This window comes from Athene cunicularia, assembly GCF_003259725.1.
Source record: "Athene cunicularia isolate RWA chromosome 3 unlocalized genomic scaffold, athCun1 chr3_part1, whole genome shotgun sequence".
Lineage (NCBI taxonomy): Eukaryota > Metazoa > Chordata > Aves > Strigiformes > Strigidae > Athene > Athene cunicularia.
Genome location: NW_020799097.1, coordinates 7,610,990 through 7,622,915, shown reverse-complemented (window position 1 = coordinate 7,622,915; position 11,926 = coordinate 7,610,990).

The window sequence follows — 11,926 nt, the reverse complement described above, 5'->3', positions numbered from 1 at the left end:
AAAAAAAAAAAAAAAAAAAAAAAGGAATGATAGGCGAGTCCAAATGATCTCTCAGGGTGACATTAGGTATCAGCTGCAGAAAGATGGAAAGAGGAAGCATGGTTCTATTCCAAGACATGAATTCTAAACCAAACTGGAGTATTTTTAGGTTGCTTCCAGCATCCCTTCCTAGGCCTTACCAGCAACCTACCAAGAGAGACTTGAAATCTATATATAGCCTTCCTGAAAAATGCTTCCAATGTTGTTAAACATTTCTACAGCATGCTTTTCTGCAAAAGCTGTTCTGTCAAGGAGGGCTAAACGACACAGAAGCAGGATGCAGGAGAATATCCCCAGAATCAACAGAGCAAAGCTCAGGAGAGCTCTGCATTGACAGACATTTCCACTGCACGTGAATTGTTCTAGATTTACACTTTTATTGGATAAAGGCTACACGTTTGATCTTTCCTCCAACATATTTCATTCCCTTATTTTTGAATTGCTTTTAGGGTTTTTCAAATGTGTAATTAGAGTCACAGAAGCACCAAATATCCCAAGTTGGAAGGGACCCACAAGGATCATTGAGTTCAACCTCAGACTTGACACATGACAACCTAAAAGTTAAACCATGTATCTAAAAGCATTGTTTAAACACTTCATCAACACCAACTGGCTTGGGGCCATGACCACTTGTTCCAGTGCATGTCAACCCTCTCAGTGGAGAACTTTTACCTAATAGACAATCCTAACTTCCCCTGACATAACTCTCGCCCATTCCCTGGCATCCTATGACCAGAGAGGAGAGACCAGCATCTCCCTTGCTGCTTGCTCTCGGGAGGAAGCTGTAGACAGCAGTGAGGTCACCCTCTTCTTTAAGCTGAACAAACCTAATAACCTCAGCTGCTCCTCATAAGTTTTGCCCTCTAGTCCCTTCACCATCTTTATAACCCTCCTTTGGACACATTCTGATATCCTTCTTACATTGCGGAGCCCAAAACTGCACACAGTACTCAAGGTGAGGCTTCACAATACAAGTCAGATAATTATCAGGCACTACAAGTCTGATAACAAACCAATTAACTCTTAAGGCCCAAAATCTTAACATATATTTTTAGAATACTTTCTACAACTTACAGCTATAAAGTCAGACTTTACCGCCCTTGGTTTTGCTGAAATGGCTCACGTAGACTGAGCTTTCTAAACTCCCAACTGCTGACCACATGGGGGGAAAAAGTAACAAAACCCCTCTCCCTCATTTTTACGTCCCTTAGAGCCTCAACTATACCACATTTAAAAATCAATTTCAACTTAAATATTTTGTGGTAAAACCCACCACATTAGCTTGGTGAGGGTCTTTCCTATTTATGAAAGCTCTGCATCTACAGAGCACATGTGTTCCTAGTTCATCAGCTGGGGTAACTCCAGCCAACTGTTGTCATCATGTATACAGGCAACCACCTTTCACTAATGTGTAAAACAAGTGATCTCTGTCCTGGGCTGCATCAAGACAAGTGTGGCCAGCAGGTCGAGGGAGGTGATTCTGCCCCTGTACTCTGCTCTGTTGGGACCCCACCTGCAGTGCCATATCCAGCTCTGGGGCCCCCAACATAAGAAGGACATGGACCTTCTCCAGCAAGTTCAGAGGAGGGCCATGAAAATCATCAGGAGGCTTGAACACCTCTCCTACAAAGAATTATTGAGAGAGTTGGGGTAGTTCAGCCTGGAGAACAGAAGGCTCTGGGGAGACCTTCTTGCAATACTTGAAGGAGGCTTTTAAGAAAGATGGAGTCTTTTCTCCAGAGACTGTAGTGACAGAACAAGAGGCAATGGTTTTAAACTAAGAGAGGACAGATTTAGATTGAACACAAGAAGAAAATTCTTTACAAATAAGGTGGTGAGACACCGAAATGGGTTGCCCAGAGAAGCTGTGGATGCCCCATCACTGGAAGTGTTCAAGGCCAGGTTGGACAGGGTTCTGAGTAATTTGATCTAGTGAAAGATGCCCCTGCCCATGGCAGGGGGGTTGGACTAAATGATATTTAAAGGCCCCTTCCAAACCAGACCATGCTGTGATAACAGAAGTTTCACAGGTCATGTCAAGCAGAATTAGAAACTGTAGTCAGATACAGAGTAGAGCTCACCCAAGTTATCATCCATACCACTATCTGTCCTCTCAAAAGGAGTCCAAGATTAGATGTTCCTAATACCACAGTTTGACAGTCTGTTCCAGTGCAGCACTCTCAAAAATAATGAACAGCCCAGCCCAAGTTATCAACACAGGTTTTTTTCAGCATGCCCAAAAATTCCCCAAGTTTCCCAAGCCTGGGCTGACCCAGCCTGTTAAGTCTGCACCAGGCACTGCCATGTAGATGCAGCAACATTAGGTCCAAAACCAAGAGGGAACTGCCCAACAGATCTGTACTAAGAGTACATTACACCAACGTGATGCAGTTAACTCACGATTTAGCTTTGTCATCTCACTATTAGGTCTATAGGCAGATCTTGTAATATTTTAAAATATTAGACGTGAGGGCACCAAAACCCTCCTATATTAGCCCCCACAAATAATACTGAAAACTACGACTTTACAGAAGCAACCAAGAATCATGAAAAGAATTTTTACAGTATTTCAGACTGTGGCACTGAGAACCCATTCTATCCCTTTGCACAAACAAGTTTCATGCGGACACTAGGGTTACACCAAGTACTCACCCTTCTCTGGTGACAGATGCAGAAGTTGTATTGAAAGGTAAAAAAAGGAAAAATAAAAATATCACTGCAACATAATTTCCCCTCATTCAATCTTTTAGGGAAGGAGAAAACACCCCAGTAAACTCAAAGTCTACATACATTTTTCAAAGGTCTGTGGAAACAATCCTTCCCAAAGAATGGAGCTTGCCTCAACTAGTATTCTGTCTTCTATGTTTCCACAGCATGCCCCAAAGGCTTGGATATTATGCATATATCAAAGTTAAAAGCAGCTAATTTTCACAAATTCCAAATAAAGTTACTTTAGTTGCCATCTGTAAAAGCACCTTGCACCTTTAGGACACAGGTGTGCACCATTTATTTACTAAAGGAAATCTCAGCAAAATATTCTCACTTGAGGCCAAACTTACTTTTTTTAGAACAACTCTGATAACTTTTAAGCATTAATTGAGGTGAAAGCTATAAATTTCCAGAGAACCTTATTATACAATACTACAGAGAAACCCAATGCCATATAAAAATATTTACTGAAGAAAAAAAACTCAGGAAAAGACCAGTATCTCAAACAGATTATATTTATGAAAAAATAGCCAGCACAACCAGAATATCACACAGAAAATTATTTGTTTCTGCAAAATGTTCTAGGAGAGGTGCTTGGTGAATTCAATTATCAGCCTTAAGAAACTGTGGCAGCCACAGTATGAACTCCCTGTTGTAACAAAACAGGATCAAACATCCCCATGAACACTGTAGACAACATTAAGCTCTGCTGCCATTTAAAGTGAAAACAGGAAAACTTGCCTGTTACGTTTAAATGGCAGAACGGCAAGTTCTTGTAAACAAATCATCTGACTAGTCCCAATGTTTAAAGCATTAATTGTTTTCACAAACTGACCTACCAAACTGCAGCTTCTGCTCCCTCACTCAGTGTTCGTTATAGCTGATACAGGTTGAGAAATGAAATTAAGAGATTGAATGAAGCAGGGGGGACCTTACAACTATGCTGAAAACATTAGAAAACATTAGAGCTGAGCAGAATGCAGGAGAAAGGGAAAACAAAAAGTTTCTTTTCCATCACAGGCATATTGCCATTTTATGAAGAACAGCCTTACCACAATCTTTGTTAATATTTATACTCGAATCAGGTTTTTTTCAAAGTATTTCTCAGAAAAACCACAGCCACATAGTTTTAGTAGGAATGAAGTCTGGTGCACCAGGCTCTCTCCCACTAGTTTTAACTGGAAGAAAGCAAATACCGTAAAAGCAAAATGTGGACACACTACTATTCCTTTGCTTTTCTCAAGGACAGAAAGAAGATAGATCGCAGATTTTTCTGTAAGAACCAATTAGAAAGGACAGAGATTGCAGTACTAGGTGACCAATTTACTTTTTGCAACACCTGTAGATGTGGACAACACAAAAGCTACTCATTAGTGTTTGCAAAGCAGTGACAGTGTAATAGCCCATGTGGTTGTTCTGTGCTTTTTTGGGATTATCCCCTCGAAAATCAGAGAATAATAAGCATTAGTAAGGCATTATAAACCAGCACAATCTAGAATTTCTCTTTGTTCAAGACATAGAAAAGTTTACCATTTAAAAAAGTAAAAAAAAACCCACACCATTTTGGCAGGCCAAAAATGTATTTCTTTATACAGTGAAGTTACACTAAGCGACATGGCCTTTTCAAAATGTACTGTGCCCAGCTTCACAAAGTCCACCCACTCTGATAACAAATGAATGACATCAGTAACATAACGAAGAAGTCGATCCTGCTCCCTGCTGTTACTGTGAATAAGAGTACTGCAAGCCTTAGCTAATATTTTGACGTTGCAGGAAAAATAAAGTTAAATATTTTACTTCTTAACCCTATGGTACTAAGTCCCTTCCTTGCTCACTGTTATAGAGCAACTTGCATCCAAACAGTGATTAAGACAGAAGACAAAAAATACTTTTTTCTGATAAATATCCTTCTGCCCACCTTGCCTGCATAACAGGCTTTCTGAATATACAGACCATACAAAATGGATACCACACAAAATACAAGAATCTCTGTTTCTGTTTAAAAAACATAATTGTGTAGTCAGTACTGATGGTTTTACTCTTGTTTCTTACACAGCTGCTCAGCTGTGAAAGCACCCATTCAAAATATCAAGAACCAGTTCAACTCTCTCCTCTATCTCTGAAGATTGAAAACGATCTTTCCTTCCTCCTAGGAGAAGGCTTTCCCGCATTTTATTGCGCAGCCGTTTAAGGAAACCCAGGCACAAAGTTTGAAATAGTAACATCAACTCAGGACTTCAACCTCCTACATGAAATTATCATTAAGCCAGAGAGCTGCAGGTCCTTCCCTGTCCTTGCCCCTCCAGCTTTCCTGCTTCTTTGCAAAGAAGAAATTCTGAAGGAGGGAATGAGAATCCCACTTCAGGAAACTCTCTACTTAAATCCCTGGTCCTTCTCCCAGGAGACATGAACTTCCTCAGGAAAAAATGGGAATTGAACCCAGCTCTGTCACACCCTGGATGAATACATTCACTAACCTGATCCCAGACACAGACAGACATTACCACCCCTCTTGCTTTGCTTAAAAAAGAACAAAAAAGGAAAAGAACAAAAAAGAGAAAGAAGCAGAGGCTGGATTATGTATAAATTGGGTTTGGGGTTTTTTTTAAAGGCTCTGCACTTCTACCTTCGAGAAGGAACTCCAGGCTGCATATCATAACCTTTCCTGAGAGCTGAGTGAGATACACTTTCTCCTGAACGGGTGGTAACTTAAAATATACTCTTGTCTTTTTTGCTTCCTACTTTCTAATGTGCATGACTCCCCACTCCATATGCTGTTTTTTCTAGATCCTGTTTTGAGACACATCAATTCTCACATCTAATTCATTTCCAAGCATTGTACAAGAGCCCTAAGATGCTGTTTGGTGGGGTCTACACACCTTGAATCCTGCAGTTCTCCACTTCCACACTGCAGCTCCTAATTTATGCTAACGTGGATTTAGACGAAACAGAAATCTCTGATGAGTTTCTTTTTTTTGCTTTTCTTACCTTAACCATGACTGGAAATATTCATGGAATATTATTTAAGATCTTATCCATTTGAAATCTTGACATTTTAGAGGAAATTTTTGAACCCCCTTCTGTCCTTCCATCAGAAGCACAAGCCTCCTAACAGAGAAAAAAAAAACAACCTAGCAGAATGCTTACATTATTTTCTCCTTATGATACAACAACTGCTACTGTTGCTCAGCTTTCAGTCCCAGGTAAAAGTGCAAAGCATACAGAACATCTAACGGATTGCTATAGCTAAGCATAAACCAAAAGATAGAGAATACACAGGCAGTCTTCTATGCTCAGCACAGAACAATCTTTTACTATTTGTAAAATTAATGAAGGTAATAACATTCAGCAAGACTTGGATTTACAATTTAGGTATCTGCTTTCAAGCTGGGCAGGTGCACAGAACTGTCATGAGCTTAACTTCTCAAAACTGAATGAAATGACAAGCAGAGAGGATGCAGACCATAAGAGGCCTTTAAAGCCAAGAAATCTAGTTTATCATTGATGAAAAAAAACAGGGAAATCTCATAAAAGAAAAAGCAAAGATTAGCGTAAGGTAGTCAAAATAAGAAAAATTAATTAGGTAGCATTATTCTGGACGGGCAACGGATGTGTAAAAATGCATTGTCCAAAGTGAGAAGAGTGTGGGTGTAACGGAGGTCCAAGAGATCCAGCCCGGTACAAGAGTCCTGGGGGGCACACTGGTACCGAGCTGGACCCAGGACCTGGGCAGTGTGGCCACAGCACCTCTTACCTGCCCCAGCTGAAGCCTCCTGCTTCTGACCTGCTCTCAGCCACAAGTCTCATCCATGTTGTATCACCAAATACAGTCCTTCAAAGCATCCAGTTGAAATTCAGTCTCTTTAACATTATTACTGTATACTGTAGAGCTCATGTTAAAGATTTTGACCATGACAAAGGAATTACATAACTGGGAGAATCAAGTATCACCTGGGTTAGACACACATCTCAACATCATGTAAAGACCCTATGAGCAAATATATCTCTCAGTTAGAAAGACACTTGTTCTACCTTAAGAAACTCCTAATATTATGACTACACTAAGAGCGTAGTGAAAAAAGCAAGAGTTTTAGATTTTGATTCGGAAAATTCTTGACCTTTGAAAGTTAAGACTAAAAGTATTATTTAAATCAGATCTGATTTTTGATACATTTATTAGCATAGCCATAATAGGTCATATTTTGCATTCCAACTGTAGTATTTTTAGAAACAAAGAAGAGTAACTCCCATTTCCTGTTCTTCCCTTATTTCATGTGTATGCTGTTGAATTACTAACTGCAGATATCGCTCATGACTGATGCCACAGCATTTCACAAGCTCCACTTGCATAAGCCTTGAAAATTTTCACTAGAAGAGCCAGCTCAGAATTATTATCTGCTACTGAAGCAATAATAGCCCGCACCAAAATGTCTCAAGTCAAACTGGCTGCTCTCAGAATCACTGTTCCAAAGAAGCTGTGACTTATCTGGATCAACAATGTTTTTTCAACTATCTGTAACTGCAAAAATGTTCAAAAATAGTTCTCAGGTAATTGTCCTCTATTAGGCAATTCCAGTGCATTGTGCTGCTACTGTTATCAAGTTACATCATTTGAATTTAATTTGGTGTTCTGAAAATAAGAGTTACACAACACTGTGCTCATCGATATATTAATGTTCTATCTATTAATTCTAGGATCCAAGTAACCAACCTGGCCAGGTGTGTTCCTGTACTGACAAAGTCTTAAATATTCTGAATTTGAAGAAAAGTTAAATTTCATCAGCTCCACTTGTACTTTATGATTTTTATGTGACCTAACCCTCACCTTCTGAACATGTAGAATTTGATGTAAGAAGGAAGTTCTTCACTGAGAGGTTGGTTAAGACACTGGCACAGGCTGCCCAGAGAAGCTGTGGCTGCCCCCTCCCTGGCAGTGTTCAAGGCCAGGTTGGACGGGGCTTTGGGCAACCTGGTCTAGTGGAAGGTGTCTCTGCCCATGGCAGGGGGGCTGGAACTAGATGATCTTTAATGTCCCTTCCAACCCAAACCATTCTATGATTTGATGCTAATGGCACAACTGTACCAGAAAACCAAGTTATTACAGTCTCTGTATAATCTTGCAGTGAGCAATAAAACAAAGTATGCGTGGTTGTAAGAAGAATCAAAGACTCCTCATGAAATAAAAACACCTATCTGGTTTTCTAGATAAAGACTTATGCTTAAATAAAATCTGAGAATAATAAAAAAAACCCCAATCCTGATAGACAAAATCCATAAAAGAGAAATATGCTCATAACTCAACCAGCATGCTTAAATTCTTAGCTTAGCTTTCTATGGGTACAAGACACAAGTAGTTAGTATGTACTTTGATGAATCCCATCATCCAACATGATCCAAATTTAATAGAAAGGTGTACTTCACAAAGATCTACAAGATTAATGAAAACAGGCAACCAGAGAAGACACTACCAAATGTAGTGCCCTCCTTCAATCAGAAAGGCTGCTGGACATTTGGGTACCAGTATCAGACAACAGAAAATCCATATGGCTAAAAGCTGCTCTAAATATACTAACCACAAGAAAAATTTCAGCACAAGCTTACGTCTGATTAGACTCAGACAGCCAACACCACAGAAAACAAGGCTTCACCAGCTCACAGCTGGCTTAAAATTTCAGTTTACATTGGTCTGTCTCTGGAGGGAACTTGAACTTTTATCTAGAGATAAGCCTCTAAATTCTATACTTATCAGGATTCAAAAATCAGATTTCCAGAGGTAATTCAGGCATCTGCAATATTTGCAGCTAAGCATTTGAAAATTTCAGGATCACTTAACCCAGCTGCTTAGCACTTCCAAAAAATCCAGACAGGCACTCTAACAAGGGTTCTTCCCACCAAAATAGTCTGTTGCATCATCTGTCATCACCCAGGGTACACAAGGAAAAATGTATTTATAAAAGATGAAGTTAAAGGGTGCTAACGTGTTTTTAATGCTAAAAAGAATACAGTAACTACCCTATTTCACTGCATACCAAGGATCAACCTCTGAAGCTCAAAGTACACTTTGTGTTGTTTTATGTACAAGTGATAGCGCTTGAAACAGGTTAGTCATAAAAAAAGAGAATTCTCTAATTAGCTCTACATTATCCTTGTTATCTTTATAATCACCAATCATCACCTAAGACGAAAAAGGTAAAGAAAGGTCACTGGCTTTCCCACATCATTCAGTCACATGAAATGAGCCCTCCAATCTAAAAGCAACATCACAAATTCACAAGGTCAACAACCTACTGCTCTCAGTCTTCTCAAAAGGACTATGCTTACATCAAGCTTCCCCCAAGAATTTAAAAACATGTAAGGATCCATCATCTAATATACCCTGTCAAGAGATGTGGCATTACACTGAACTGAAAGCAGCTTTCAGAAGTCAAAATAAAGTAACTTGAAAACAAGGAAGTACAGCAGTTGCATATATACATATATATATATATATATATATATACACACACATATATATATATATATACACATATACATTTGACAGCACTGGTGCTGCCAAAAACACTGGCTGATGTCACTGCAAGACCAAGCTCTATGATTTTTGGAAGGTCTTGGTGATCGGTCAAGGATCCCGATGACTGGAAAAAGTCAGACATCACACCCATCTTCAAAAGGGCAAGAGGGACAGTTCAACAATACAAAAGGCTGCTAAATCTGACTTCAGTCCCTGGAAGGATTATGGAGCAGGTAGTCCTAGGAGCCACCTACAGGTGCCTGAAGAACAAAAAGGTGATGGGAAGCTGCCAGCACGCATCTCTCCAGGACGAAACACCCCTGGCACATAGCTAGAGATGACTGGCTCTGTGAATGAAGGTAGAGCAGCTTGTTTTGACTTTACAAAGGCTTTCAACAAGGTCTCCCACAGTATCCTTAGAGCCAAACTGGTGAAATATTGTTTGAATAGGTTGACTGTAAACTGAGTGGAAAACTAGCTTGACCACTAGACTCAAGGGGCTGTGACCAGCAGTCCAAAATCCATCTGGTTGGAACTAATAATGTTCCCCAGGGGTTGATACCATGGCCTGTACTGTTTAATGTCTTCACAGACAATCTGGGCAACAGGATGGGATATACTCTGAGCAAGTGTGGAGAGGGCTGCCCAGTAAGTCTGTGGAAGCTCTACTGGAGGTAGTCCAAACACAACCAGACATGGCTCTGAGCAACCTGATCAAAGCTGGCCATGCTTTTAGTGAGTGTTGGACCAGATGATCTCCAGAAGTTCCTACAAAATGGTATTATTCTATGACTGCATTTTAGGTAAATAGAAGCTAATGGAAGCAGTTAAAAGCTATTTTAAAAACTAAGATACTGGAGATATTTCCTTTCAAGAAATGAACGTTAAAAGTAAAGATGCCCAACTTTTAAATCAGTTTTAAAAAGGTAAAGAGAACAGCTCTGGACTTTAAAAGACTCTCATTAAGTACTGATTTCACAAATTATACATGCTGATCAAACTAAATCTTTTGAGTTAAGAGCAGAGACTTTACTTGTAAACTGTTAATTAGTGGTTTATCTCTCAGAACAGAGACCTCTATCTCAATTTTTAACAAGACTAGTGATCTGCATTACACTGCTCTTTAGGGACTAATCACAAGGTCTTTTCCTGACAGACACCTGTTTTCAAGGGGTGTGAACCTTTGTTATAATGCCCCAAGCGAAGCGCATACATCACCTTTCACTTTTCAGATGCTATCCTGTTTCCCCCACCAGCTCCACATGAAGAATTACTATCTCCTACAGAACTTAGCTTCATTTTTAATAGCTGCTACTCTGCTACAGCATGGAATTAATTCACTTTTCAATATTAAAGACTACAACAGAAATACTTGTAAAAAAACCCACTGTAAAAACTGCCACGGTCCCAATCACTGTAATACCTGAATCTCAATAAGTAAAGTCTTCTCAAAAACATAGTTCAAAATCATCCATGGGTCACTATCTCACTCTGTTCACAAGAAGAATGTTGAAAAAAGTAAGTAGCCATAAAGCTCTGACAGCAGAGCACCACCTATGGTAGATAACCCCATATGGTGATTAGCACGAATAAGCCATAGGTACCAAATTTTTGTTATTGTTAGTGCCACAGGAACATACTTTCTGCTTATATTATTACAGTGGCAGCCAACAACTCAGTCAGGGACGGATCCCATACCCTAGAACTTGTCTAGACAGAGGAGAAAAAAAATACATGCAATTCCCTCAGGATAGTAATTAAAAGGAGAAGCATATTCACTTGATCTAATTTAGGCATCTGAGTTAGGAGGCTAATCTGACCAAAATGTCTGCATAACAGAGAGCGCGAAGCAGCCTGAAGCCATTTTTGCAGGGATGCATCCGATTCTCTTAACATCATACAGAGCCTAATGTCTGGACTAAGGTTTCTCTAAATATCCAGGGGTACAGTGGTGTGAATGCCCCTCCCAGCTTAGTCAGACTAAAAAATTACAGACAAACCAAACAGGAAAGGTAGAGTAGAAACAAGGAAATAAAAATTAACGAAGTTTAGTAGTAGAATGAAGCCCAGCTAGCTATTTATCCAATTAGTTCGTAATGATCGTTATTTCTAAACATCACCATCGCTTCAGTGGATACAGATGTTGCAGCTATAGTCAGAGAATCACAGAATGGTTTGGGCTGGAAGGGACATTAAAGATCATCCAGTCCAACCCCCCTGCCACTGGCAGGGCCACCTTCCACTAGCCCAGGTTGCCCAAAGCCCCGTCCAACCTGGCCTTGAACCCTTCCAGGGAGGGGGCAGCCACAGCTTCTCTGGGCAACCTGTGCCAGGGCCTCACCACCCTCACAGTGAAGAACTTCTTCCTTACATCTATGCTAGATCTACCCTCTTTCAGTTTAAAACTCTTACCCCTTGTCTTATCAGTGCATGCCCTTGTAAAAAGCATTTGAATTTCAACCAAATTTCAGATGAACAATTTAAAAATCTTGAACGCAAGCTCCATTTTCTGTGCCACTGATGTTACCCACCGTGGCAAAGCTGTACTGCTTCACGTGCTTTCTGTGTTTTCCTGTGTACATACAAGGATGGGAGCTGCTGCCACCACAGGCAAGCATGAACAAAAACAAGTTTAAAAAACATGTTCCCAAAAGAGATGTGTACAAT